At 45.6% G+C, this 16259-nt stretch overlaps 9 non-coding genes across 9 annotated transcripts; 1 reads left to right on the top strand and 8 right to left on the bottom strand.

Annotated features, from left to right (window-relative positions):
* Positions 1-1805: 1805 nt before the first annotated feature.
* Positions 1806-1912, bottom strand: LOC146820281 (U6 spliceosomal RNA). Its single transcript, XR_014964933.1, has one exon. It is a non-coding gene; the product is annotated as a U6 spliceosomal RNA (small nuclear RNA).
* Positions 1913-3760: 1848 nt separating this feature from the next.
* On the bottom strand, positions 3761-3867 carry LOC146820280 (U6 spliceosomal RNA). Its single transcript, XR_014965380.1, has one exon. It is a non-coding gene; the product is annotated as a U6 spliceosomal RNA (small nuclear RNA).
* Positions 3868-5726: 1859 nt separating this feature from the next.
* Positions 5727-5833, bottom strand: LOC146820279 (U6 spliceosomal RNA). The gene has a single exon (XR_014964929.1). It is a non-coding gene; the product is annotated as a U6 spliceosomal RNA (small nuclear RNA).
* A 1848-nt stretch (positions 5834-7681) lies between these two features.
* Positions 7682-7788, bottom strand: LOC146820278 (U6 spliceosomal RNA). The gene has a single exon (XR_014965379.1). It is a non-coding gene; the product is annotated as a U6 spliceosomal RNA (small nuclear RNA).
* Positions 7789-9647: 1859 nt separating this feature from the next.
* On the bottom strand, positions 9648-9754 carry LOC146820277 (U6 spliceosomal RNA). Its single transcript, XR_014964925.1, has one exon. It is a non-coding gene; the product is annotated as a U6 spliceosomal RNA (small nuclear RNA).
* Positions 9755-11602: 1848 nt separating this feature from the next.
* LOC146820276 (U6 spliceosomal RNA) lies at positions 11603-11709 on the bottom strand. The gene has a single exon (XR_014965377.1). It is a non-coding gene; the product is annotated as a U6 spliceosomal RNA (small nuclear RNA).
* A 1859-nt stretch (positions 11710-13568) lies between these two features.
* On the bottom strand, positions 13569-13675 carry LOC146820275 (U6 spliceosomal RNA). Its single transcript, XR_014964918.1, has one exon. It is a non-coding gene; the product is annotated as a U6 spliceosomal RNA (small nuclear RNA).
* Positions 13676-14457: 782 nt separating this feature from the next.
* TRNAR-ACG (transfer RNA arginine (anticodon ACG)) lies at positions 14458-14530 on the top strand. The gene has a single exon. It is a non-coding gene; the product is annotated as a tRNA-Arg (tRNA).
* A 1009-nt stretch (positions 14531-15539) lies between these two features.
* LOC146820273 (U6 spliceosomal RNA) lies at positions 15540-15646 on the bottom strand. Its single transcript, XR_014964912.1, has one exon. It is a non-coding gene; the product is annotated as a U6 spliceosomal RNA (small nuclear RNA).
* Between the last annotated feature and the right edge of the window lie 613 nt (positions 15647-16259).

Raw genomic sequence — 16259 nt, 5'->3', positions numbered from 1 at the left:
ACATAGGGTGGCCTGGCAGAGATGCTCGGATGGCCTGTAAGCTTTCAAATCTGAGCCAATGGGCAAAAATGAATGAAGAGTAACAATCCATTATTCTTCACTGCATTTGTGGTCCAAGACTTCACCAATTGGAAGTATGTAGATTATGCCAGGGTTGCAAAGGCTCATGGTTCAGGCTACAGACAAGGAACATTGTGACATCACGCTGCCTGTGGAACAGTGATATTAGAGGTGAAACAGCTGCACAGTAGGTTAGGTGAAGGGCTCTGAGAGTGGAAAGGCAGCATGCCTGGGTCCCTGGACAAGGTGAGCCTATGACAAGGTGTCTGAATTTTCGCCTGTATTGTAATATTAAACACTTTATTGTTGTACCCGCCTGCTGATTAAGAAGTCCTCAAGATCAGCTCCACACAGACGTGGAACTGATGATGTTAATGCAGACTATTTAAGAAACTGAGGCTGATCTAAAACATTTCCTTGGATCTAGGACCATTTCGCCTGACTTTTAGGTCCTTCCTCCTCCTAAAGTCCTTTGTATAAGTTAGGAACACCTGACAGAACAGAATTTCAGGAGGTCCCTCAGGTGGGTTTACTTGTGTCTTCTGGTTGTGAGCAGTAAACATGGCTAAAAAGGTTGATGGAATGGTGTTTTAAAACACACACACACACACACACACACAATTTCTGGTCCTCTTAAGGACAAAAGTATGGGTGTACCTACATGGGGCCAGTGGCGCAATGGATAACGCGTCTGACTACGGATCAGACGATTGTAGGTTTGATTCCTATCTGGCTCGAAAGGGTCATAGGTCCCTGTTTATGGTATTCCTGTGGAATTCTTATTTACCTCAGACTTGTTGTAGGTTCAATATTCTCGAGCACGACTCATCCAGCAGTCGTTCCATGGTAGGGCTGCAGTAATAGGACCACGGCTAGTTAAAAGTTTCCCATTTGCTGCTGGATTCTATGTGAAGGCCGTCATGTGGTGTGCTGCTTTTGTATTTCAACATGGGTCTCTGAGTCTCTAAACTAGGAAAAAATCTTGTTGAGAAAAGTGTGTGTGAGAGGATCTGTGGGTGCAGGCAGGTGTGTGCACTTGAGTGCTGACCCATTTACATGTGTGAGAGAGACAAGCAAATTGCCTGTGGGATGTAGGCCTACAACTGGAACCAAGCAGCCAGGCATAACCACAGGTAAGGAGAGAGGAAGGCAGTTCATTATTAGAGCAGGATCAGGAGCATCTTGCCCTGCTCCCTTCTGCCCCGATCGGCCACGATCGGCCAAGACCTCTCTATTAGGGTGGAGGGTGAACATTTCTTGGACCTCAGAAACTGAGGGATGCAGGCCCAATATGTCCTCCAAGGGCCTAGAGGACCCGGTGCCCAATCATGCCTGGTGTTTTTCAGCTTACCCGACCAATCTGGTTGCAAGGCGGATTTTAACAGTACTGCTGAAAAGGGACTCCCAGACAGCCCTGAGGCCATCATTTGCATAGGCCCTCCCCTTCTCTTTGTCTTGCTTCCCACAAAGCAACGCATCGCTGGCAGCAGTATAGATTTGGGGGTTGTGAAGAATAATGACAGGGAGGCTGAAGAAGAGAAAGAAAAGTCCCAGAAGTCCTGCAGGCTTCCTTGCTAAATGCAGCTGGACACATAGAGTGCACCTTCTTTACTGCGAGGTAAATACATTAAAAATGTTGAGGAGAGAAAAATTGAAAAATACATATTAGGAGGAAAGCACTGGAACCTGCTTTATTATTTCAATTAGTCTTGAAAACATAGAACATTTCTCTCCTGAAAGCTGGTAAAAATATGGAACGCTTCACGAATTTGCGTGTCATCCTTGCGCAGGGGCCATGCTAATCTTCTCTGTATCGTTCCAATTTTAGTATATGTGCTGCCGAAGCGAGCACACTTCATTGATGAACCTACAATGTTTATAAACTCTCTAAATCTACAGTCTCTAGACATAGGGTGGCCTGGCAGAGATGCTCGGATGGCCTGTAAGCATTCACATCTGAGCCAATGGGCAAAAATGAATGAAGAGTAACAATCCATTATTCTTCACTGCATTTGTGGTCCAAGACTTCACCAATTGGAAGTATGTAGATTATGCCAGGGTTGCAAAGGCTCATGGTTCAGGCTACAGACAAGGAACATTGTGACATCACGCTGCCTGTGGAACAGTGATATTAGAGGTGAAACAGCTGCACAGTAGGTTAGGTGAAGGGCTCTGAGAGTGGAAAGGCAGCATGCCTGGGTCCCTGGACAAGGTGAGCCTATGACAAGGTGTCTGAATTTTCGCCTGTATTGTAATATTAAACACTTTATTGTTGTACCCGCCTGCTGATTAAGAAGTCCTCAAGATCAGCTCCACACAGACGTGGAACTGATGATGTTAATGCAGACTATTTAAGAAACTGAGGCTGATCTAAAACATTTCCTTGGATCTAGGACCATTTCGCCTGACTTTTAGGTCCTTCCTCCTCCTAAAGTCCTTTGTATAAGTTAGGAACACCTGACAGAACAGAATTTCAGGAGGTCCCTCAGGTGGGTTTACTTGTGTCTTCTGGTTGTGAGCAGTAAACATGGCTAAAAAGGTTGATGGAATGGTGTTTTAAAACACACACACACACACACACACAATTTCTGGTCCTCTTAAGGACAAAAGTATGGGTGTACCTACATGGGGCCAGTGGCGCAATGGATAACGCGTCTGACTACGGATCAGAAGATTGTAGGTTTGACTCCTATCTGGCTCGAAAGGGTCATAGGTCCCTGTTTTATGGTATTCCTGTGGAATTCTTATTTACCTCAGACTTGTTGTAGGTTCAATATTCTTGAGCACGACTCATCCAGCAGTCGTTCCATGGTAGGGCTGCAGTAATAGGACCACGGCTGGTTAAAAGTTTCCCATTTGCTGCTGGATTCTATGTGAAGGCCGTCATGTGGTGTGCTGCTTTTGTATTTCAACATGGGTCTCTGAGTCTCTAAACTAGGAAAAAATCTTGTTGAGAAAAGTGTGTGTGAGAGGATCTGTGGGTGCAGGCAGGTGTGTGCACTTGAGTGCTGACCCATTTACATGTGTGAGAGAGACAAGCAAATTGCCTGTGGGATGTAGGCCTACAACTGGAACCAAGCAGCCAGGCATAACCACAGGTAAGGAGAGAGGAAGGCAGTTCATTATTAGAGCAGGATCATGAGCATCTTGCCCTGCTCCCTTCTGCCCCGATCGGCCAAGACCTCTCTATTAGGGTGGAGGGTGAACATTTCTTGGACCTCAGAAACTGAGGGATGCAGGCCCAATATGTCCTCCAAGGGCCTAGAGGACCCGGTGCCCAATCATGCCTGGTATTTTTCAGCTTACCAGACCAATCTGGTTGCAAGGCGGATTTTAACAGTACTGCTGAAAAGGGACTCCCAGACAGCCCTGAGGCCATCATTTGCATAGGCCCTCCCCTTCTCTTTGTCTTGCTTCCCACAAAGCAACGCATCGCTGGCAGCAGTATAGATTTGGGGGTTGTGAAGAATAATGACAGGGAGGCTGAAGAAGAGAAAGAAAAGTCCCAGAAGTCCTGCAGGCTTCCTTGCTAAATGCAGCTGGACACATAGAGTACACCTTCTTTACTGCGAGGTAAATACATTAAAAATGTTGAGGAGAGAAAAATTGAAAAATACATATTAGGAGGAAAGCACTGGAACCTGCTTTATTATTTCAATTAGTCTTGAAAACATAGAACATTTCTCTCCTGAAAGCTGGTAAAAATATGGTACGCTTCACGAATTTGCGTGTCATCCTTGCGCAGGGGCCATGCTAATCTTCTCTGTATCGTTCCAATTTTAGTATATGTGCTGCCGAAGCGAGCACACTTCAGTGATGAACCTACAATGTTTATAAACTCTCTAAATCTACAGTCTCTAGACATAGGGTGGCCTGGCAGAGATGCTCGGATGGCCTGTAAGCTTTCAAATCTGAGCCAATGGGCAAAAATGAATGAAGAGTAACAATCCATTATTCTTCACTGCATTTGTGGTCCAAGACTTCACCAATTGGAAGTATGTAGATTATGCCAGGGTTGCAAAGGCTCATGGTTCAGGCTACAGACAAGGAACATTGTGACATCACGCTGCCTGTGGAACAGTGATATTAGAGGTGAAACAGCTGCACAGTAGGTTAGGTGAAGGGCTCTGAGAGTGGAAAGGCAGCATGCCTGGGTCCCTGGACAAGGTGAGCCTATGACAAGGTGTCTGAATTTTCGCCTGTATTGTAATATTAAACACTTTATTGTTGTACCCGCCTGCTGATTAAGAAGTCCTCAAGATCAGCTCCACACAGACGTGGAACTGATGATGTTAATGCAGACTATTTAAGAAACTGAGGCTGATCTAAAACATTTCCTTGGATCTAGGACCATTTCGCCTGACTTTTAGGTCCTTCCTCCTCCTAAAGTCCTTTGTATAAGTTAGGAACACCTGACAGAACAGAATTTCAGGAGGTCCCTCAGGTGGGTTTACTTGTGTCTTCTGGTTGTGAGCAGTAAACATGGCTAAAAAGGTTGATGGAATGGTGTTTTAAAACACACACACACACACACACACACAATTTCTGGTCCTCTTAAGGACAAAAGTATGGGTGTACCTACATGGGGCCAGTGGCGCAATGGATAACGCGTCTGACTACGGATCAGACGATTGTAGGTTTGATTCCTATCTGGCTCGAAAGGGTCATAGGTCCCTGTTTATGGTATTCCTGTGGAATTCTTATTTACCTCAGACTTGTTGTAGGTTCAATATTCTCGAGCACGACTCATCCAGCAGTCGTTCCATGGTAGGGCTGCAGTAATAGGACCACGGCTAGTTAAAAGTTTCCCATTTGCTGCTGGATTCTATGTGAAGGCCGTCATGTGGTGTGCTGCTTTTGTATTTCAACATGGGTCTCTGAGTCTCTAAACTAGGAAAAAATCTTGTTGAGAAAAGTGTGTGTGAGAGGATCTGTGGGTGCAGGCAGGTGTGTGCACTTGAGTGCTGACCCATTTACATGTGTGAGAGAGACAAGCAAATTGCCTGTGGGATGTAGGCCTACAACTGGAACCAAGCAGCCAGGCATAACCACAGGTAAGGAGAGAGGAAGGCAGTTCATTATTAGAGCAGGATCAGGAGCATCTTGCCCTGCTCCCTTCTGCCCCGATCGGCCACGATCGGCCAAGACCTCTCTATTAGGGTGGAGGGTGAACATTTCTTGGACCTCAGAAACTGAGGGATGCAGGCCCAATATGTCCTCCAAGGGCCTAGAGGACCCGGTGCCCAATCATGCCTGGTGTTTTTCAGCTTACCCGACCAATCTGGTTGCAAGGCGGATTTTAACAGTACTGCTGAAAAGGGACTCCCAGACAGCCCTGAGGCCATCATTTGCATAGGCCCTCCCCTTCTCTTTGTCTTGCTTCCCACAAAGCAACGCATCGCTGGCAGCAGTATAGATTTGGGGGTTGTGAAGAATAATGACAGGGAGGCTGAAGAAGAGAAAGAAAAGTCCCAGAAGTCCTGCAGGCTTCCTTGCTAAATGCAGCTGGACACATAGAGTGCACCTTCTTTACTGCGAGGTAAATACATTAAAAATGTTGAGGAGAGAAAAATTGAAAAATACATATTAGGAGGAAAGCACTGGAACCTGCTTTATTATTTCAATTAGTCTTGAAAACATAGAACATTTCTCTCCTGAAAGCTGGTAAAAATATGGAACGCTTCACGAATTTGCGTGTCATCCTTGCGCAGGGGCCATGCTAATCTTCTCTGTATCGTTCCAATTTTAGTATATGTGCTGCCGAAGCGAGCACACTTCATTGATGAACCTACAATGTTTATAAACTCTCTAAATCTACAGTCTCTAGACATAGGGTGGCCTGGCAGAGATGCTCGGATGGCCTGTAAGCATTCACATCTGAGCCAATGGGCAAAAATGAATGAAGAGTAACAATCCATTATTCTTCACTGCATTTGTGGTCCAAGACTTCACCAATTGGAAGTATGTAGATTATGCCAGGGTTGCAAAGGCTCATGGTTCAGGCTACAGACAAGGAACATTGTGACATCACGCTGCCTGTGGAACAGTGATATTAGAGGTGAAACAGCTGCACAGTAGGTTAGGTGAAGGGCTCTGAGAGTGGAAAGGCAGCATGCCTGGGTCCCTGGACAAGGTGAGCCTATGACAAGGTGTCTGAATTTTCGCCTGTATTGTAATATTAAACACTTTATTGTTGTACCCGCCTGCTGATTAAGAAGTCCTCAAGATCAGCTCCACACAGACGTGGAACTGATGATGTTAATGCAGACTATTTAAGAAACTGAGGCTGATCTAAAACATTTCCTTGGATCTAGGACCATTTCGCCTGACTTTTAGGTCCTTCCTCCTCCTAAAGTCCTTTGTATAAGTTAGGAACACCTGACAGAACAGAATTTCAGGAGGTCCCTCAGGTGGGTTTACTTGTGTCTTCTGGTTGTGAGCAGTAAACATGGCTAAAAAGGTTGATGGAATGGTGTTTTAAAACACACACACACACACACACACAATTTCTGGTCCTCTTAAGGACAAAAGTATGGGTGTACCTACATGGGGCCAGTGGCGCAATGGATAACGCGTCTGACTACGGATCAGAAGATTGTAGGTTTGACTCCTATCTGGCTCGAAAGGGTCATAGGTCCCTGTTTTATGGTATTCCTGTGGAATTCTTATTTACCTCAGACTTGTTGTAGGTTCAATATTCTTGAGCACGACTCATCCAGCAGTCGTTCCATGGTAGGGCTGCAGTAATAGGACCACGGCTGGTTAAAAGTTTCCCATTTGCTGCTGGATTCTATGTGAAGGCCGTCATGTGGTGTGCTGCTTTTGTATTTCAACATGGGTCTCTGAGTCTCTAAACTAGGAAAAAATCTTGTTGAGAAAAGTGTGTGTGAGAGGATCTGTGGGTGCAGGCAGGTGTGTGCACTTGAGTGCTGACCCATTTACATGTGTGAGAGAGACAAGCAAATTGCCTGTGGGATGTAGGCCTACAACTGGAACCAAGCAGCCAGGCATAACCACAGGTAAGGAGAGAGGAAGGCAGTTCATTATTAGAGCAGGATCATGAGCATCTTGCCCTGCTCCCTTCTGCCCCGATCGGCCAAGACCTCTCTATTAGGGTGGAGGGTGAACATTTCTTGGACCTCAGAAACTGAGGGATGCAGGCCCAATATGTCCTCCAAGGGCCTAGAGGACCCGGTGCCCAATCATGCCTGGTATTTTTCAGCTTACCAGACCAATCTGGTTGCAAGGCGGATTTTAACAGTACTGCTGAAAAGGGACTCCCAGACAGCCCTGAGGCCATCATTTGCATAGGCCCTCCCCTTCTCTTTGTCTTGCTTCCCACAAAGCAACGCATCGCTGGCAGCAGTATAGATTTGGGGGTTGTGAAGAATAATGACAGGGAGGCTGAAGAAGAGAAAGAAAAGTCCCAGAAGTCCTGCAGGCTTCCTTGCTAAATGCAGCTGGACACATAGAGTACACCTTCTTTACTGCGAGGTAAATACATTAAAAATGTTGAGGAGAGAAAAATTGAAAAATACATATTAGGAGGAAAGCACTGGAACCTGCTTTATTATTTCAATTAGTCTTGAAAACATAGAACATTTCTCTCCTGAAAGCTGGTAAAAATATGGTACGCTTCACGAATTTGCGTGTCATCCTTGCGCAGGGGCCATGCTAATCTTCTCTGTATCGTTCCAATTTTAGTATATGTGCTGCCGAAGCGAGCACACTTCAGTGATGAACCTACAATGTTTATAAACTCTCTAAATCTACAGTCTCTAGACATAGGGTGGCCTGGCAGAGATGCTCGGATGGCCTGTAAGCTTTCAAATCTGAGCCAATGGGCAAAAATGAATGAAGAGTAACAATCCATTATTCTTCACTGCATTTGTGGTCCAAGACTTCACCAATTGGAAGTATGTAGATTATGCCAGGGTTGCAAAGGCTCATGGTTCAGGCTACAGACAAGGAACATTGTGACATCACGCTGCCTGTGGAACAGTGATATTAGAGGTGAAACAGCTGCACAGTAGGTTAGGTGAAGGGCTCTGAGAGTGGAAAGGCAGCATGCCTGGGTCCCTGGACAAGGTGAGCCTATGACAAGGTGTCTGAATTTTCGCCTGTATTGTAATATTAAACACTTTATTGTTGTACCCGCCTGCTGATTAAGAAGTCCTCAAGATCAGCTCCACACAGACGTGGAACTGATGATGTTAATGCAGACTATTTAAGAAACTGAGGCTGATCTAAAACATTTCCTTGGATCTAGGACCATTTCGCCTGACTTTTAGGTCCTTCCTCCTCCTAAAGTCCTTTGTATAAGTTAGGAACACCTGACAGAACAGAATTTCAGGAGGTCCCTCAGGTGGGTTTACTTGTGTCTTCTGGTTGTGAGCAGTAAACATGGCTAAAAAGGTTGATGGAATGGTGTTTTAAAACACACACACACACACACACACACAATTTCTGGTCCTCTTAAGGACAAAAGTATGGGTGTACCTACATGGGGCCAGTGGCGCAATGGATAACGCGTCTGACTACGGATCAGACGATTGTAGGTTTGATTCCTATCTGGCTCGAAAGGGTCATAGGTCCCTGTTTATGGTATTCCTGTGGAATTCTTATTTACCTCAGACTTGTTGTAGGTTCAATATTCTCGAGCACGACTCATCCAGCAGTCGTTCCATGGTAGGGCTGCAGTAATAGGACCACGGCTAGTTAAAAGTTTCCCATTTGCTGCTGGATTCTATGTGAAGGCCGTCATGTGGTGTGCTGCTTTTGTATTTCAACATGGGTCTCTGAGTCTCTAAACTAGGAAAAAATCTTGTTGAGAAAAGTGTGTGTGAGAGGATCTGTGGGTGCAGGCAGGTGTGTGCACTTGAGTGCTGACCCATTTACATGTGTGAGAGAGACAAGCAAATTGCCTGTGGGATGTAGGCCTACAACTGGAACCAAGCAGCCAGGCATAACCACAGGTAAGGAGAGAGGAAGGCAGTTCATTATTAGAGCAGGATCAGGAGCATCTTGCCCTGCTCCCTTCTGCCCCGATCGGCCACGATCGGCCAAGACCTCTCTATTAGGGTGGAGGGTGAACATTTCTTGGACCTCAGAAACTGAGGGATGCAGGCCCAATATGTCCTCCAAGGGCCTAGAGGACCCGGTGCCCAATCATGCCTGGTGTTTTTCAGCTTACCCGACCAATCTGGTTGCAAGGCGGATTTTAACAGTACTGCTGAAAAGGGACTCCCAGACAGCCCTGAGGCCATCATTTGCATAGGCCCTCCCCTTCTCTTTGTCTTGCTTCCCACAAAGCAACGCATCGCTGGCAGCAGTATAGATTTGGGGGTTGTGAAGAATAATGACAGGGAGGCTGAAGAAGAGAAAGAAAAGTCCCAGAAGTCCTGCAGGCTTCCTTGCTAAATGCAGCTGGACACATAGAGTGCACCTTCTTTACTGCGAGGTAAATACATTAAAAATGTTGAGGAGAGAAAAATTGAAAAATACATATTAGGAGGAAAGCACTGGAACCTGCTTTATTATTTCAATTAGTCTTGAAAACATAGAACATTTCTCTCCTGAAAGCTGGTAAAAATATGGAACGCTTCACGAATTTGCGTGTCATCCTTGCGCAGGGGCCATGCTAATCTTCTCTGTATCGTTCCAATTTTAGTATATGTGCTGCCGAAGCGAGCACACTTCATTGATGAACCTACAATGTTTATAAACTCTCTAAATCTACAGTCTCTAGACATAGGGTGGCCTGGCAGAGATGCTCGGATGGCCTGTAAGCATTCACATCTGAGCCAATGGGCAAAAATGAATGAAGAGTAACAATCCATTATTCTTCACTGCATTTGTGGTCCAAGACTTCACCAATTGGAAGTATGTAGATTATGCCAGGGTTGCAAAGGCTCATGGTTCAGGCTACAGACAAGGAACATTGTGACATCACGCTGCCTGTGGAACAGTGATATTAGAGGTGAAACAGCTGCACAGTAGGTTAGGTGAAGGGCTCTGAGAGTGGAAAGGCAGCATGCCTGGGTCCCTGGACAAGGTGAGCCTATGACAAGGTGTCTGAATTTTCGCCTGTATTGTAATATTAAACACTTTATTGTTGTACCCGCCTGCTGATTAAGAAGTCCTCAAGATCAGCTCCACACAGACGTGGAACTGATGATGTTAATGCAGACTATTTAAGAAACTGAGGCTGATCTAAAACATTTCCTTGGATCTAGGACCATTTCGCCTGACTTTTAGGTCCTTCCTCCTCCTAAAGTCCTTTGTATAAGTTAGGAACACCTGACAGAACAGAATTTCAGGAGGTCCCTCAGGTGGGTTTACTTGTGTCTTCTGGTTGTGAGCAGTAAACATGGCTAAAAAGGTTGATGGAATGGTGTTTTAAAACACACACACACACACACACACAATTTCTGGTCCTCTTAAGGACAAAAGTATGGGTGTACCTACATGGGGCCAGTGGCGCAATGGATAACGCGTCTGACTACGGATCAGAAGATTGTAGGTTTGACTCCTATCTGGCTCGAAAGGGTCATAGGTCCCTGTTTTATGGTATTCCTGTGGAATTCTTATTTACCTCAGACTTGTTGTAGGTTCAATATTCTTGAGCACGACTCATCCAGCAGTCGTTCCATGGTAGGGCTGCAGTAATAGGACCACGGCTGGTTAAAAGTTTCCCATTTGCTGCTGGATTCTATGTGAAGGCCGTCATGTGGTGTGCTGCTTTTGTATTTCAACATGGGTCTCTGAGTCTCTAAACTAGGAAAAAATCTTGTTGAGAAAAGTGTGTGTGAGAGGATCTGTGGGTGCAGGCAGGTGTGTGCACTTGAGTGCTGACCCATTTACATGTGTGAGAGAGACAAGCAAATTGCCTGTGGGATGTAGGCCTACAACTGGAACCAAGCAGCCAGGCATAACCACAGGTAAGGAGAGAGGAAGGCAGTTCATTATTAGAGCAGGATCATGAGCATCTTGCCCTGCTCCCTTCTGCCCCGATCGGCCAAGACCTCTCTATTAGGGTGGAGGGTGAACATTTCTTGGACCTCAGAAACTGAGGGATGCAGGCCCAATATGTCCTCCAAGGGCCTAGAGGACCCGGTGCCCAATCATGCCTGGTATTTTTCAGCTTACCAGACCAATCTGGTTGCAAGGCGGATTTTAACAGTACTGCTGAAAAGGGACTCCCAGACAGCCCTGAGGCCATCATTTGCATAGGCCCTCCCCTTCTCTTTGTCTTGCTTCCCACAAAGCAACGCATCGCTGGCAGCAGTATAGATTTGGGGGTTGTGAAGAATAATGACAGGGAGGCTGAAGAAGAGAAAGAAAAGTCCCAGAAGTCCTGCAGGCTTCCTTGCTAAATGCAGCTGGACACATAGAGTACACCTTCTTTACTGCGAGGTAAATACATTAAAAATGTTGAGGAGAGAAAAATTGAAAAATACATATTAGGAGGAAAGCACTGGAACCTGCTTTATTATTTCAATTAGTCTTGAAAACATAGAACATTTCTCTCCTGAAAGCTGGTAAAAATATGGTACGCTTCACGAATTTGCGTGTCATCCTTGCGCAGGGGCCATGCTAATCTTCTCTGTATCGTTCCAATTTTAGTATATGTGCTGCCGAAGCGAGCACACTTCAGTGATGAACCTACAATGTTTATAAACTCTCTAAATCTACAGTCTCTAGACATAGGGTGGCCTGGCAGAGATGCTCGGATGGCCTGTAAGCTTTCAAATCTGAGCCAATGGGCAAAAATGAATGAAGAGTAACAATCCATTATTCTTCACTGCATTTGTGGTCCAAGACTTCACCAATTGGAAGTATGTAGATTATGCCAGGGTTGCAAAGGCTCATGGTTCAGGCTACAGACAAGGAACATTGTGACATCACGCTGCCTGTGGAACAGTGATATTAGAGGTGAAACAGCTGCACAGTAGGTTAGGTGAAGGGCTCTGAGAGTGGAAAGGCAGCATGCCTGGGTCCCTGGACAAGGTGAGCCTATGACAAGGTGTCTGAATTTTCGCCTGTATTGTAATATTAAACACTTTATTGTTGTACCCGCCTGCTGATTAAGAAGTCCTCAAGATCAGCTCCACACAGACGTGGAACTGATGATGTTAATGCAGACTATTTAAGAAACTGAGGCTGATCTAAAACATTTCCTTGGATCTAGGACCATTTCGCCTGACTTTTAGGTCCTTCCTCCTCCTAAAGTCCTTTGTATAAGTTAGGAACACCTGACAGAACAGAATTTCAGGAGGTCCCTCAGGTGGGTTTACTTGTGTCTTCTGGTTGTGAGCAGTAAACATGGCTAAAAAGGTTGATGGAATGGTGTTTTAAAACACACACACACACACACACACACAATTTCTGGTCCTCTTAAGGACAAAAGTATGGGTGTACCTACATGGGGCCAGTGGCGCAATGGATAACGCGTCTGACTACGGATCAGACGATTGTAGGTTTGATTCCTATCTGGCTCGAAAGGGTCATAGGTCCCTGTTTATGGTATTCCTGTGGAATTCTTATTTACCTCAGACTTGTTGTAGGTTCAATATTCTCGAGCACGACTCATCCAGCAGTCGTTCCATGGTAGGGCTGCAGTAATAGGACCACGGCTAGTTAAAAGTTTCCCATTTGCTGCTGGATTCTATGTGAAGGCCGTCATGTGGTGTGCTGCTTTTGTATTTCAACATGGGTCTCTGAGTCTCTAAACTAGGAAAAAATCTTGTTGAGAAAAGTGTGTGTGAGAGGATCTGTGGGTGCAGGCAGGTGTGTGCACTTGAGTGCTGACCCATTTACATGTGTGAGAGAGACAAGCAAATTGCCTGTGGGATGTAGGCCTACAACTGGAACCAAGCAGCCAGGCATAACCACAGGTAAGGAGAGAGGAAGGCAGTTCATTATTAGAGCAGGATCAGGAGCATCTTGCCCTGCTCCCTTCTGCCCCGATCGGCCACGATCGGCCAAGACCTCTCTATTAGGGTGGAGGGTGAACATTTCTTGGACCTCAGAAACTGAGGGATGCAGGCCCAATATGTCCTCCAAGGGCCTAGAGGACCCGGTGCCCAATCATGCCTGGTGTTTTTCAGCTTACCCGACCAATCTGGTTGCAAGGCGGATTTTAACAGTACTGCTGAAAAGGGACTCCCAGACAGCCCTGAGGCCATCATTTGCATAGGCCCTCCCCTTCTCTTTGTCTTGCTTCCCACAAAGCAACGCATCGCTGGCAGCAGTATAGATTTGGGGGTTGTGAAGAATAATGACAGGGAGGCTGAAGAAGAGAAAGAAAAGTCCCAGAAGTCCTGCAGGCTTCCTTGCTAAATGCAGCTGGACACATAGAGTGCACCTTCTTTACTGCGAGGTAAATACATTAAAAATGTTGAGGAGAGAAAAATTGAAAAATACATATTAGGAGGAAAGCACTGGAACCTGCTTTATTATTTCAATTAGTCTTGAAAACATAGAACATTTCTCTCCTGAAAGCTGGTAAAAATATGGAACGCTTCACGAATTTGCGTGTCATCCTTGCGCAGGGGCCATGCTAATCTTCTCTGTATCGTTCCAATTTTAGTATATGTGCTGCCGAAGCGAGCACACTTCATTGATGAACCTACAATGTTTATAAACTCTCTAAATCTACAGTCTCTAGACATAGGGTGGCCTGGCAGAGATGCTCGGATGGCCTGTAAGCATTCACATCTGAGCCAATGGGCAAAAATGAATGAAGAGTAACAATCCATTATTCTTCACTGCATTTGTGGTCCAAGACTTCACCAATTGGAAGTATGTAGATTATGCCAGGGTTGCAAAGGCTCATGGTTCAGGCTACAGACAAGGAACATTGTGACATCACGCTGCCTGTGGAACAGTGATATTAGAGGTGAAACAGCTGCACAGTAGGTTAGGTGAAGGGCTCTGAGAGTGGAAAGGCAGCATGCCTGGGTCCCTGGACAAGGTGAGCCTATGACAAGGTGTCTGAATTTTCGCCTGTATTGTAATATTAAACACTTTATTGTGGTACCCGCCTGCTGATTAAGAAGTCCTCAAGATCAGCTCCACACAGACGTGGAACTGATGATGTTAATGCAGACTATTTAAGAAACTGAGGCTGATCTAAAACATTTCCTTGGATCTAGGACCATTTCGCCTGACTTTTAGGTCCTTCCTCCTCCTAAAGTCCTTTGTATAAGTTAGGAACACCTGACAGAACAGAATTTCAGGAGGTCCCTCAGGTGGGTTTACTTGTGTCTTCTGGTTGTGAGCAGTAAACATGGCTAAAAAGGTTGATGGAATGGTGTTTTAAAACACACACACACACACACACACACACACAATTTCTGGTCCTCTTAAGGACAAAAGTATGGGTGTACCTACATGGGGCCAGTGGCGCAATGGATAACGCGTCTGACTACGGATCAGAAGATTGTAGGTTTGATTCCTATCTGGCTCGAAAGGGTCATAGGTCCATGTTTTATGGTATTCCTGTGGAATTCTTATTTACCTCAGACTTGTTGTAGGTTCAATATTCTCGAGCACGACTCATCCAGCAGTCGTTCCATGGTAGGGCTGCAGTAATAGGACCACGGCTAGTTAAAAGTTTCCCATTTGCTGCTGGATTCTATGTGAAGGCCGTCATGTGGTGTGCTGCTTTTGTATTTCAACATGGGTCTCTGAGTCTCTAAACTAGGAAAAAATCTTGTTGAGAAAAGTGTGTGTGAGAGGATCTGTGGGTGCAGGCAGGTGTGTGCACTTGAGTGCTGACCCATTTACATGTGTGAGAGAGACAAGCAAATTGCCTGTGGGATGTAGGCCTACAACTGGAACCAAGCAGCCAGGCATAACCACAGGTAAGGAGAGAGGAAGGCAGTTCATTATTAGAGCAGGATCATGAGCATCTTGCCCTGCTCCCTTCTGCCCCGATCGGCCACGATCGGCCAATACCTCTCTATTAGGGTGGAGGGTGAACATTTCTTGGACCTCAGAAACTGAGGGATGCAGGCCCAATATGTCCTCCAAGGGCCTAGAGGACCCGGTGCCCAATCATGCCTTGTGTTTTTCAGCTTACCCGACCAATTTGGTTGCAAGGCGGATTTTAACAGTACTGCTGAAAAGGGACTCCCAGACAGCCCTGAGGCCATCATTTGCATAGGCCCTCCCCTTCTCTTTGTCTTGCTTCCCACAAAGCAACGCATCGCTGGCAGCAGTATAGATTTGGGGGTTGTGAAGAATAATGACAGGGAGGCTGAAGAAGAGAAAGAAAAGTCCCAGAAGTCCTGCAGGCTTCCTTGCTAAATGCAGCTGGACACATAGAGTGCACCTTCTTTACTGCGAGGTAAATACATTAAAAATGTTGAGGAGAGAAAAATTGAAAAATACATATTAGGAGGAAAGCACTGGAACCTGCTTTATTATTTCAATTAGTCTTGAAAACATAGAACATTTCTCTCCTGAAAGCTGGTAAAAATATGGAACGCTTCACGAATTTGCGTGTCATCCTTGCGCAGGGGCCATGCTAATCTTCTCTGTATCGTTCCAATTTTAGTATATGTGCTGCCGAAGCGAGCACACTTCATTGATGAACCTACAATGTTTATAAACTCTCTAAATCTACAGTCTCTAGACACAGGGTGGCCTGGCAGAGATGCTCGGATGGCCTGTAAGCATTCAAATCTGAGCCAATGGGCAAAAATGAATGAAGAGTAACAATCCATTATTCTTCACTGCATTTGTGGTCCAAGACTTCACCAATTGGAAGTATGTAGATTATGCCAGGGTTGCAAAGGCTCATGGTTCAGGCTACAGACAAGGAACATTGTGACATCAAGCTGCCTGTGGAACAGTGATATTAGAGGTGAAACAGCTGCACAATAGGTTAGGTGAAGGGCTCTGAGAGTGGAAAGGCAGCATGCCTGGGTCCCTGGACAAGGTGAGCCTATGACAAGGTGTCTGAATTTTCGCCTGTATTGTAATATTAAACACTTTATTGTTGTACCCGCCTGCTGATTAAGAAGTCCTCAAGATCAGCTCCACACAGACGTGGAACTGATGATGTTAATGCAGACTATTTAAGAAACTGAGGCTGATCTAAAACATTTCCTTGGATCTAGGACCATTTCGCCTGACTTTTAGGTCCTTCCTCCTCCTAAAGTCCTTTGTATAAGTTAGGAACACCTGACAGA

This window comes from Triturus cristatus, chromosome 6 (genome assembly GCF_964204655.1).
Source record: "Triturus cristatus chromosome 6, aTriCri1.1, whole genome shotgun sequence".
Lineage (NCBI taxonomy): Eukaryota > Metazoa > Chordata > Amphibia > Caudata > Salamandridae > Triturus > Triturus cristatus.
Note: the sequence above shows the minus strand (reverse complement) of the source record. Positions and strands in the feature narration are given on the sequence as shown.